Below are 13634 nucleotides of genomic sequence, written 5' to 3' on the forward strand. Positions count from 1 at the left end.
GTCCCCATGGAGGCTGGGCCTCTGGGCCATTGAGTAGCATGACAGTTCCTGCAGAGGCCTCGAGAGCTCAGGCTGCCTCAAGCCAGTACCGGTTCCTCCCTCCTGGACACGGAGTGGCAAAACCCTTGTGCTTCCCCCAAAAGAGACCATCACTCCCCCTTCACACAGGGATGCCTCAGCCCCAGAAGAAGCCATCAGGCTTCTCTTGCTCCTGACACAGGGCCCAGCACTCAGCGAGGACTCATGGCCCAGCGCATCTCTGCTGCAACATTCCAGCTCTGAAGGCCCAGGGATGCATTGGCAAATGAAGCATCTCAAAGGCAGGTGTCAAAGGTGGCCATGGGTCCCAACCCTCAACCGAGATTGCTCAGGATGGGGGGGAAAGGCAAGGCTGAAGTCCTCAGGGTGGAACAGCACCGAGCAGTGGGCCACATTCTCTGCATAATCTGGCGCCGGCGCCGGGCAGCAGGAGTTACAGAGTTGCTCAGGGAAACAATGCTCCTCTGTGCTCAGTGCAGGGAAAGCAGGCCAGATGAGCGAGGCTCATTCCAGAAGCATCACTGAGGGCTCCCTGAATCCCCACCACATGGACTTTTCCAAGATTCCAAGTAGATGATGTAAACTAAAAGATCCTCAAAGCCAATGACAATCTTCAGCAGTGAATGGAACGGCACAGGACACAGTGCCTGCTGTGTGCAGGGACCATGGAGGCAGTGCCCGGACTCACATAGCACAGAGAAGTGGCTCTGCCACACTTAGGTGCCTGGTAGCAGAATGGGTGATAAATACATGTTTGTTCAAAATGGGAGGGAGCGAGGGAAAGGAAGGAAAAGAGCAAAGAGCAGGGATAGAAGGAAAATGGGCAGGCAGACCAGCTCTCTGCCATGGGGCTATGGAAGTGACAGTTAACCCAGAATGAACAAAGAAATCTGAATCAGACATTCCTTAGTTAAAGGATTTGCAATATGGTTTTTATTTCTGAAAAGTGTCCTTTGGTCCACAGGATTGTTGCACGGAAGAGCAGACACATTACTTTACTTTTCATAGGCAATCTTAATTACTGAGCAATCTGAAGAAACACTTATGTTGCTCCCCAGGTCGTATGTGTGAGCAAACACCGGGGTTCTGCAGAGCAAGCCTGAGAACATTCACTTTAAGGTCTAGATAGGAAACGTGTGTTCATCTTGTACATTTTTCAACATCCCCTACCAGTTATTCTGCAAAGGTATGAAAATAATAGCCAACCAGAAGCTAGTATCAGTTTGGTGCCTAAATGCAGCCGGTGTCCCAAATAAGCAGACTTCTTCCTGCAATAAGCTAGTTTTTCTGCAAAACCAAGTGAGGAAAGACAAACAAATGCATTCTCATAAGCCCTCAATGGTGGAAGCAGAAGAACTGATTCTTTAGCTGCCACCAAGGAGGGACTTGAGGATCCAAGAGTCACAGTTGGGGCCAGTGAATACTATGGAATGCGGGTATGGGTAGGCAGGGATGGCGTCCAATGCCTAATGGGCCAGGTGCCCCGGGCAGGCCCCCTGTGCAGAGGAGCCCAAGTCGGGAGGAGCCAGGGATCCTGCAGCTGTCATGACTGGGGGACAAGAGACACCCCACAGCACAGACGAAGCAGGCCTACGGGGACTCTGAAGCTCCCACTCTGCTCTCAGATCCTAAGCCCACAAAGCTGGATGGGTGACCAGGTCACAAGAAGCAAACCCGGAAGTGTAATGTCAGAGCTGTCAGATCCCGTTTAATAAACACTTCTGTAAACCCGAGTGCTAGAGCATCGTCTTGGATGTGTCCTAGAGGTGAGGCGGGCATTGGGAGCTCCAGGTGATACGATGTGCCTGTGATTCTGAGACATCTGGGCTTCCTGGTGCCTGTCATCCGTTAAGGGCAGCTGCTAGGTGTGCAGCATTAGAGGCTCAGACGGTTATGATCTTACCTAGGATAGCAAAGGAAGGCTCTCAAACACTCTCATTGCTGCCCCCACCCAAGAAAAGCTGGGATGAGATTATTAAATAGACCAGAGCCCTCACCTCTGTCAGTGGACCAGGCAAAAAGTGGCATCTCCGGATAAGCAGATGAACACCACGTGTCTCCATCTGATTCTCAGCCCAAGGCGCTGTACAGCCACACCCTTATCCACTGCTACCCCTGTAGGGATATTGTAATGGCCCTCATCCCTTCTGAGAAACAAAGACCAGAAGGGCCGACCCTGTTGTGGCCTGTCTCCCTTTCCCAGCAGAAAGCAGAGCAGACGTTTTGTAAATGTGGAACACAGCGATTGGAAGTAGAAAGAGGAATTATTAAAGGTGCCACTAACATGCTGAGTGATCCTGGCCAAGCCCCTCCATCTCTCTGGTCTCAGGCTCCCCTAGGAAGTGGGAATAACAGCACTTCTCTCAGGATTGGTGCAATGACCTCAACTAAGAGAGACAGGGAAGTGCTCTTCAGATTACAAACCACCACATCAGTGTGAGTGCACACTTCTATTACTATGGGGGCCTCACAGTGGGGACGCCCCAAAACAAGGAAGCACTGAGAAAACAGCACCAACACTTGTCTCTGGGGTAAAGCCAATGCTGATCCAAAAGCTGTCTCAGCTCCAGATTCCAGTGCTTGACTTGGGAAGGGTGCAGCCACCACCCTCCAGCTTGGACAGAGAGCCATAGCATAAGGAGCCGTGCCCTGGAGGCCACCCGGGATGTCCAATCTCTCTCCCATCAGTCTTAGGGTTTTTTTTTTTTTTCAGTTTTTAAAATATCTTTATTGAGATATAATTCACATTTCAAAAAATTCACCAATTTAAATGTTTTTTAGTGTATTCGTAATCAAGTTCACCACAGTCTAAGTTCACAATATTTTCATCACCCTCCCAAAAAAACCCATTAGCAGTCACTCCCCACTCCACCCCATGCCTACCCTAAGCAACCACAATTCTATTCTCTGTCTTTATAGATTTTGCTATTCTGTACACTTCATAGAAATGGAATCATATAGTATGTGGTCTGTCATGGCTTGCTTGCTTCACTTAGCACAACGTTTTCAAGGTTCATCCATGTTGTAACATGTACCTTTATTTCATTCCTTTTCATGGCTGAATGATATTCCATTATATGGATATACCAGTTGTGTTTATCTGTTCATTTGTTGACGGATGTTTGAGTTGTTTCCACTTTGTGCCTATTATGAATAATGCTGCTAACATTCATGTACAAGTTTTTGGGTGGACATCTATATTCTTTTCTCTTAGATATATACCTAGGGGTGGAATTGCTGGGTCAAATGGTAACTCAATGTTTAACTTCTTGAGAAACTGCCAAACTGTTTTCCAAAGGAGTTGCACCATTTTACATTCCCACCAATAGTGTATGAGGGTTCTAATTTCTCCACATCCTTGCCAACATTTGTTATTGTCTGTCTTTTTTGTTATAGTCATCCATTCATTATGGTTTTGATATGCATTTCCCTAATGGCCAGTGGTTTTGAGCATCTTTTTATGTAATTATTGACCATTTATATATCTTCATTGAGAAATGTCTATTTCAATGCTTTGCCTGTTGTTTTTTTTTGAGGGGGGCTTATTTGTCTTTTTATTTTGAGTTGTAAGAGTTTTTTATATAGTCTGGATACTAGACCCTTATCAGATATATGATTTGCAAATATTTTCTCCCATTCTGTGGGTTGTCTTTTCACTTTCTTGATAGTGTCCTTTGAAGCACAGAAGATTTAATTTTGGCGAAGTCCAGTTTATCTGTCTTTCTTTTTCTTTTGTTGCTTATGTTTTTGTGATCAAATCTAAGAAACCATTGCCTAAGCAAAGGTCATGAAGATTCATTCCTGTATTTTCTTCTAAGAGTTTTAAAGCTTTAGCTCTTAAATTTAGAAATATGATCAATTTTGAGATAATTTTTATGTATTTTGTGAGATAGAATCAAACTTATTTTTCTTATATGTAGATATCCAGTTATTCCAACACCATTTGCTGAATTGATTTGTCTTGGCACATTTGTCAAAAACTTATTGATCATAAATCTAAGGGTTTATTTCTGGAATTGCAACTCTTTTCCATTGATTTGTATGTCTATCCTTATAACATTACCATACTGTTTTGATTACTGTAGGTTTGTGTTAAGTATGTTTTGAAACCTGGAAGTGTGAGCCCCCAACTTTGTTCTTTTACAGGATTGTTTTGGTTATTCAATGTCCCTCCCACTTCCATATGAATTTTAGGATCAGTTTATCAATTTCTGCAAAAAAAGCAAGCTGGGATTTTGATAGGGATTTCATTCACTCTGTAGACCAGTTTTGGGACTATTCCCATCCTCACAATATTAAGTCTTCCAATCCATGAATATGGGGTGTCTTTCCATTTATTTAGATATTCTTTAATTTCCTTCAATAATTTTTTATAGTTTCCAATGTGCAAATCTTACACTTCTTTTGTTAAACTTGTTCCTAAGTATTTTATTCTTTTTCATGCTTTTGTAAATGGAATTGTTTTTCTATTTTCCCAGCTTTATTGAAGTATAATTGACAAATAAAATTGTTTATATTTACGTGTACAATGTGATGATTTGATATACATATACACTGTGAAATAATTTCCACAGTCAAGTTAAAATATCTACCACCTTGCATAGCTACCCTTTTTAAATTTCATTTTCAGATGCTAGTATGTAGAAAACAGTTGGTTTTTGTGTATTGATCTTGTATCTTGCAAACTTACTGAACTAATTTATTTATTTTTTAATTTCAATTATATACACTATGTTTTACGTTTTGTCCTCAGAACTTATTCACCTTATAGCTGAAAGTTTGTACCTTTTTACCAACCTCGCCCTATTTCTCCCACACCTCAGACCCTGGCAACTACTTTTCTACTCTAAGAGTTTGACTTTTTTTTTTTTTTTTTTTTTAGATTCCACAAATAAGTGATACCATGCAGTATTTGTCTTTATCTGACTTATTTCACTTAACATAATGCCCTCAAGGTCCATCCATGTTGTTGCAAATGGCAGGATTTCCTTCTTTCTCATGGATGAATAATATTCCACTATATATATACCACGTCTTCTTTTTTCATTCATCTGTTGATGGACACTTAAGTTGTTTTCATGTCTTCCCTATTGTGAATAATGCTGCAATGAACATGGGAGTGCAGATATCTCTTCGAAATCCTGTTTGCACTCCCTTTGGATTGCTGGATCATATGGTAGTTCTATTTTTAATTTTTTGAGGAACTTCCATACCATTTTCCATAGTGACTGCACCAATTTACATTCTCAACAGTGCACAAGGGTTCCCTTTTCTCCACATCCTCACCAACACTTATCTCTTGTCTTTATATTCTTTCAATTTTATTCAGCTATAATTGACATACAGCATTTATGGCATACAGCATAATGACTTGACTTACATATATTGTGAAGTGATTACCACAATAATTTAACATCCATCATCTCATATAGACAGCACAAAGAAAGGAAAAATTGTTTTTCCTTGTAATAAGGCTTTCTTGTGTTTCTGATGACAGCCATTCTAACAGGTGTGAAGTGATACCTCATTGTGGTTTTCATTTGCATTTCCCTGATGACTAGTAGTGTTGAGCACCTTTTCATGTGCCTGTTGGCCATCTGTATGTCTTCTTTGGAAAAATGTCTATTCAGATCCTCTGCCCAGTTTTTAATCAGATTTGTTTTTCCATTGAGTTATATGAGTTCTTTATACATTTGGATATTAACCACTTATCAGGTATAGGATTTGCAAAGATTTTCTCCCATTCCATAGGTTGCTTTTTCATTTTGTTGATGGTTTCCTTTGCTGTGCAGAAGCTTTTTAGTTTGATGTAGTTCCACTTGTTTATTTTTGCTTTTATTGCCTTTGCTTTGGTGTCAAATGCAAAAAATCATTGCCAAGACCAACATCAAGGAGCTTACCTGCTAGGTCTTCTTCTAGGAGTTTTATGGTTTCAGGTCCTATGTTCAGATCTTTAATCCATTTTGAGTTGATTTTTGTGTATGGTATAAGATAGGGGCCCAGTTTTGCTCTTTTTCATGTGACTATCCAGTTTTCCTATCACCATTTATGGAAGAGACTGTCCTTTTCCCATTGTATATTCTTGGCTTCTTTGTTGTAAATCAATTGACTGTATATGTGTGGGTTTATTTCTGGGCTCTCTATTCTGTTCCATTGATCTATGTGTCTGTTTTTATGCCAATACCACACTATTCTGATTACTATAGTTTTGAAATATAGTTTGAAATCAGAAAATATGATGCCTCTGAACTAATTTCTGTTACAATTTTTTAATGGATTCTTTATCATTATCTACACACAATATCATGTCATCTGCAAATAGAGATAGTTTTCCTTCTTCCTATTTGATCAGAAAGCCTTTTATTTCTCTTTCTTGCCTAATTTCCCTGGCTAGAACCACCAGTACAACATTGAATGAACAAGAGCAGACATCCTTGTCTTGCTTCTGATCCTTGGTACAAGTATTCAGTCTTTCACCATTGAGTATGATGTTAGCTAGGTTTTTTTGTAGATGTCTTTTATGAGGTTGAGGAAGTTTCCTTCTGTTTTCAGTTTGTTGAGCAATTTCATCATGAAAGGTTGTTGGATTTTGTCAAATGCTTTTCTGCCTTTTTTGAGATGATCATTTGTTTTTTGTTCTTTATTCTATTGATATGGTCTATTACATTCATGATTTTCAAATGTTTAACCAACCTTGTATCCATGGGATAAATCCCAATTGCTCATAGTATATAATCCTTTTTATATGGTGCTGGGTTATGTGTTATAGTTGCTGCATTTTGTTGAGGATTTTTGTGTCTATAATCCTAAAGGATATTGATCAATAGTTTTCTATTCTTGTGATATCATTGTCTTGTTTTGGTAACAGGATAATACTGACCTCATAGAATGAGTTAGGAAGTGTTCCCTTCACTTCTATTTTTGAAAGAGTTTGTGAAGGAATGATATCAATTCTTTACATTTTGGTAGAATACACCAGTGAAGCCATTTGGGCCTGGGCCCAATTCAAATTCTACTTTTTAAACTTTTAAAAATTTGTTCTTGAATCATTTTCAGTAGTTTACATCTTTGTAGGAATTTGTCCGTTTCATCCAAGGTATCTAATTTGTTAGCATACTGTTCTCCATAATATTACCTTAGAGTCTCTTTTATTTCTATAAGATCAGTAGTGATATCCCCTTTTTTTATTCCCAATTTTAGTAATTTGAGTCTTCTGTCTTTTTTTCTTGGTCAATATAGCTAAAGGATTATCAATTTCATTGATCTTTTGAAAGAATCAACTTTTGGTTTCATTGATTTTTCTTTTTTGTTTTTATATTCTCTATTTCATTTATTTCTGTTCTAATTTCTATTCTTTCCTTCCTTGTACTTACTTTGCATTTAGTTTACTGTTCTTTCTCTAGTTTCTTCAGCTGGAAGGTTGGGTTATTCATATGAGATATTTCTTATCTTTTAATATATACATTTACAAATTTCTGAGAACTACTCTAGCTGCATCCCATATAATTTGGTATGTTGAGTTTTTGTTTTCATTTATCTGAAAGTATTCTCTAGTTTTCTTTGTAATTTTTTCTTTGACCCATTGGCCATTTAGGAGTTTGTTATTTAATTTACACATATTCTAATTCAATTCACTGTGGCTGGAGAACATACTTGGCATGATTTCAAAGCTTTTTAATATATTTGGCTTGTCCTTTAGTCTGTCATCTACCATGATCTGTCTTGGAGAATGTTCCACATGCTTTTAGGAAGAGTGTGTAATTCTCCTATTGTTGGATAGAGTGCTCTATGTGTGTGTAAGTGGTTTGTAGTGTTGTGCATGTCTTCTAAATCCTTGTTGATCATCAGATAGCTGTTCTGTCCATTATTCAAAGTGTGGTTTTGAAGTCTCTAACTATTATTGTTAAATTCTCTTTTCGATTCTATCAGTTTTTGCTTCATGTGTTTGAGGCTCTGATGTTAGATGCATATGTTTATAATTGTATATATTCTTGAGGCATTGACTATCATTATGAAATGTCTCTATCTTTAGTAACGTTTTTGTTTTTAAGTGGACTTTGTCTGATATTATTGTATCTACTTCCACTCTCATGATTGGTATTTGCCTGGTATATATATTTTTATCTTTTACTTTCAACCTATTTGTGTCTTTGAAATCAAAGTGTTTTTCTTGTAGACAGGATATAGTTAACTCTTGTTTGTCATCCAATCTGTTAACCTCTGCCTTTAGATTATATTGTTAAATTCATTTACATTTAATGTTATCGATACAGCAGGATTTATATATCCCATTTTGCTTTTTGCTTTTTACGTGTCTCATGTATCTTTTTGTCTCTCCTCCTTCCTTTGTATTAAGTACACATTTTCTAGTGTAAAATTTTAATTCCTTTAATGATTTTTTTAAGTTATATTTTTCAATTATTTTCTTAGTGATTGTTATGGAGATTACAATATACATTTTAACATATCAAAATTTAGTTTATATTTATACTAACTTAATTCCACTGAAATATAAAAATTTTACTTCTATATAGCTCCATCTTGTCCCTACTTTTTTGTGGAATATTGTTATATATATTGGGTCTATAAATGTTACAAACCCAATAATACATGGTGGTAATTATTACTGATTACAAGCTGAAGGGCTGGCCCCATGGCCTAGTGGTTAAGTTTTATGTGCTCCACTTTGGCAGCCTGGGGGTGGTTCCCAGGCGTGGACTACACCACTCGTCAGTGGCCATGCTGTGGCAGTGACCCACATACAAAACAGAGGAAGATTGGCACATGTGTTAGCTCAGGGTGAATCTTCCTCAGCCAAAAAAGAAAAGAAGCTGAGAGAAGAAAGGAGAACAGTATATATTTATCATTTGTTCTATTAACCTTCTTATTTACCATTTCTGGTTCTCTTCATTTCCTCATAGACTTCGAGTTACCATCTGATGTTGTTTCCTTACTGAAACATAGCTTTGTTTCCACTTGCCTCCTTTGTGCTGTTATTGTCATTGCCTGAAGGACTTCCTTTAGTGTCTCTTGTTAGGCAGATCTGCTGGCAACAAATTTTCTCAGATTTTGTTTGTCTTGGAATATCTTTACTTTACGTTAGTTTTGGAAAAATAGTTTTGATGGGTATAGTATTCTTGGTTGATAGTTTTGTTTTTGTTTTTTGGATTAACTTCCAGCACTTTGACTATGTCCTCACACTACCTTCCGGCCTCCATTGTCTCTGATGGGAAGTCAGCTGTCACACTTATTGGGCTTCTCTTGTACATGAGGGATCATTTTCTCTTACTGCTTTCAAGATTTTCTCCTTGGCTTTCAACATTTTGAAATGTTGTTAATGTTTGTTAATGTTTTTCATCAAACTTATGAAGTTTTCAGACATTATTTCTTAGAATATTTATTCTGCCCCTTTTTGTCTCTCCTCCCATTATTTTTAATGGTGTCTCACATTAGTCTGAGGCTCTGTTCATTTTTTTTTCATTCCTTTTTCTTCTCTGTTCTTCAGATTGCATAATCTCTGCCAATGTATCTTTAAATTTGCTGATTCTTTCCTCTGCTATCTCAAATGTACTGTTGAGTCTAGTGAATTTTTCATTTCACTTATTGTACTTTTCAATTGTAGAATTTTCATTTGTTTCTTTTTTAATAATTTCTCTCTATTTGTCATTAATTTTATTTGCATATTTATTTTTATTCTCTATTTCATAAGGCATTGTCATACTTTCCTTTAATTTTTTTTTTTTTGTGAGGAAGATCAGCCCTGAGCTAACATCCATGCTAATCCTCCTCTTTTTGCTGAGGAAGACCGGCTCTGAGCTAACATCTGTTGCCAATCCTCCTCCTTTTTTTTTTCCCCCAAAGCCCCAGTAGATAGTTGCATGTCATAGTTGCACATCCTTCTAGTTGCTGTATGTGGGACGCGGCCTCAACACGGCCGGAGAAGTGGTGCATCGGTGCATGCCAAGGATCTGACCCCGGGCCACCAGTAGTGGAGAGCGCGCACTTAACCACTAAGCCATGGGGCCAGCCCTCCTTTAATCTTTTAAACACAGTTTCCTCTAGTTCTTTGAACATATTTATAACAGCTGCCTCGAAGTCTTTGTTAGCTAAGTCTTACTTCTGGGCCCCCTCAAACACTGTGTCTGTTGCCTATTTTTTTTCCCCATTGTATCACGTGTTCTTTCTTTGTATATCTCAAAAATTTTTTATATTAACTGGACATTTTAGATTATATGGTAGCTACTCTGGATACTGGCTCTCCCCCCATCCATGCCTGGGTCTCTTGTTGTTTATTTATTCACTTGTTTGTTTACTGACTTGGCTAAACTAATTCTGTGAAGTTAATCAATTTTTCCCCAGTGTTCAGCCTCCAACATCTCCACTTAGATTTTTTACCTTGTGTTTAATCTTTTAGCCTGGTTCTCTAAGAGTGTCCCCTGGGTTAGCATAAACCACTTATTGGTCAAAATTTGTAATTAAGAGCCTTTGACTTGTTAGACATTTACCCTTTACCATTCTGTGCGTGTGTGTGTGTGTGTGTGTGTGTGTGGCACTTAGAGACTTCTATCACAGTTTGAGAAATTTACATTTTTCCCCACATTCAGCCAGGGACTAGTAGCTTGGATGTTTCTTCTCCAATCACTTCTGAGAGGGCACACACCTGGGCACACAAAACTGTGCACCAGACTGTCAGGGATGTATGTGATTTTATTTTAAAGCCTGGCTATCTAGGAATTGCTCCTGGCCTGGTATTTGGTCAGAGAGTGAGCGTAAGCCCCTTGTGCCAGGGAGGCGTCTACCCTTTGTCGATGGATCTGTGTGTGGACTGGGGAATGTTTTCAAGTCTGCCCCACATCCTGCCGATTCCTTTTGAGTGATCACAGCCTAGCCCTTGCACACAGCCTTCCCAACCCCCAGAGTTGACTGTGATCCCAGGAGGGCTCCTCTTGGCTGTCTCTTTACCCAGTTCCCCAGTAAACTTCTGGTTGTTCTACCCTTTTGCTTGTTGCCACCAGTACCATGGAGTTATAAGCACCCTTTTACCTCCTCTCCACCAAGATCTCCATTGTTTTCAATAATTCCCTGACGAATGGAATTCTCCACATTCTGTTCTAAATAAAATCAGTCCCCTCAGGCAGAGCTGTGAGCTCTTCATCCTTCCATCTGCTTTCTCCCTGGGCAGAACCTCTGCAGCACTGCACAGGAGCCAGAGATGGGGACAGATATCCACTTCCCTGGAGTGACACTCCTGCTCTACAAGTAGGTACTGGGATGGGGGGATAGGCCCTCGTGTTCTCAACTTGCCTCTTCCAGCATGGAACCTCCATCCTAAGAGTCAGCTGGGGTGAGGCAATTGAGGCCCCAGTATTCTCAGCCTGCTATGCCTGGAGCAGAGCTTCTGCTGTACGAGTGAGGGCTCAGTGGGAGAAGGGGGCCTCGGTCATCTTGGTCATGCCCCCCTAGAATAGAATTTATGCAGCACAGGGACTTGTGGGATGAGAAACACTAAAATCTTACCTCTCTCAGAGTAAAACTGTAACCTAAACTGGGAGCTGGAGGGAGAAGGAGCCCCTGTGTTATTGGCCATACCTGTCCAGAGTACGGTAATTTCCAAGAGATGGAGCTGAGAGGGAGTAAGGGAATGGGTTGTGGTTCAAATGCCATAGACCTCATTGCTCTTACCAAGATTTAGTAGATTTTCTTGAATGAATGTTTCTCCTTTTGCTATACGCTCTTAGGACAATTTCCAGAGATTTTAAATAATTGATATTTAAATTTGTCTCCAATTAAATAGCTGTTTTGTTGGGGAGAGGGTCCCCCGAGCTCCTTGCACTGCCAGTCCAGAAGTCTTGCTCCTAATTTTTTTTGTCAGGACCACGGAGAAATGGAGTAAACTGGTGAGAACTTTGCCGTCAAGTGCACAAGACCTAAGCTTGAGCCCTAGATCTGCTGTGCATCAGCTGTGTGGTCAGAGCTCATGTAACCCCTCTGAGCCCCTACTTCTCCATTTGTAAAGTGAGGATAATAATAGCACGTACCTCCAAGAATTGACTGAGGGTTAAACGCGATGATACGAGTGAAGTACAGCACCTGGGACCTGACAGGGACTTAGGAAATACCAGCCCCCTCTCCTCCTGGTCCTTGAATGCTCCTTGTCTGGGGCATGGGTGCCTATAGCCGCTCTGGGATCCTTTGTCCCTCCTCAGTCAGCTCTGCCAGGATTCAGCTATCTCTGCAGGCTGCACATCATTCTCGCCAAGTCTCACCTGCTCCTTTTAGCTCGGCCTGTAGCCAATACTTTGCCAATGGCGTGTTTGTCCTAGGAACAAACTTAAGCCTTTTTTCCAGGGGTTCTACCCCATCCCAAACCTCACTAATCTCTCAAAGGTAACATACTCTTTGGTATGTCCAAATGGGAAAACCTCTTGCCCCATCCCCTGCCTGCACAAAATTTCAACATTTCTCTGTAAACTGGTCAGTCATCTAGCCTGCATCTTCCCTACGAAGCCCTGGGCTCAGCTGGAGTCCAGAGCTGCTGGCCTGAGTGTGGGCAGCCAGGTGTTTGACCACCTGGAGGGGGGAGGAAACGTAGTGCTCTCGGGAGACAAAGAGGGACTGTCCCCAGTGGCTGGATAGGGGCTGCTCCCATGGGATCCTCCTGGCTGGTTATCTTATCATGGTCCTGAGAAGAAGGAAGAACTGATAAGTTAAGACCTTTGTACAGGAGAGAAGCGAAATTCGGAGAAGCCAAGTTTCATTTAAGTGGAACATTATGCTCCAAGTTTCACATTATGACAAAGGTGAAAACACCTTCCTAGAAAGAAGCTTCCAAGAGTCCAGGAGTATGGTCCCACTTGGCTCTGCTGAGATTTGGGGCCTTGAGTCATTCCTTATACATAACCAGAGGGAATGAGGTCATCTCTAAAGGTCCTGCCAGTTCTGAGCCTCAGTGATGCCCAGCTGTGCATATTCACAGGGAGCATGTGCCCAGACCTCAGAGGAGGCCTAAGGAAAATCCAACACTGGGTCTAAAGATAGGCTGTGCAATGGTTTTTCCAGCCTGAGCTTCTGAGAAATTTGCATAGTCTCTTAGGACAGTGATCTGGGAAAGCCAAGAACATTAGAACTGGAGAAGTATACTGGGAATATACTGGGGCAGGTGCAAGAGCCCATCCAATGGGATGTTTACCACCTAATGGACATTAAAAGCCTGTGTGTGTCTCAAATCAAGTTTCCCTTTAAAGAGAAGATAACAAGTCAAGTGAATAGATGACGCCTGTGGTGATTCATTTGTCCCTAAACAGCTGCTTCTGTCTGAGGCTGCACAAGGTGGGGGTGAGGGTGCCACCAGCCCCTATTGCTTCGGTTTCCAGTTTCCAGGAAACTCAGTGTGATGTTTGCAGACCCCGAGTCTTGGGTTCCTGTTTCCAGAGTGGAACACCTTCCTTTCTTTTAAACCAGAAGCACCAATATAAACTTAGAGAACAGGTCGCTAGGACCAAGAGTCAATTTAACTCCACAAATATTCATTAAGCACCTGTTGGTGGTCTAGGCACCATGCCAGGTGCTGGGTTGGAGGGGCGAGTCAGGTCTGA

The sequence above is a fragment of the Diceros bicornis genome, chromosome 6 (genome assembly GCF_020826845.1).
Source record: "Diceros bicornis minor isolate mBicDic1 chromosome 6, mDicBic1.mat.cur, whole genome shotgun sequence".
Classification (NCBI taxonomy): domain Eukaryota; kingdom Metazoa; phylum Chordata; class Mammalia; order Perissodactyla; family Rhinocerotidae; genus Diceros; species Diceros bicornis.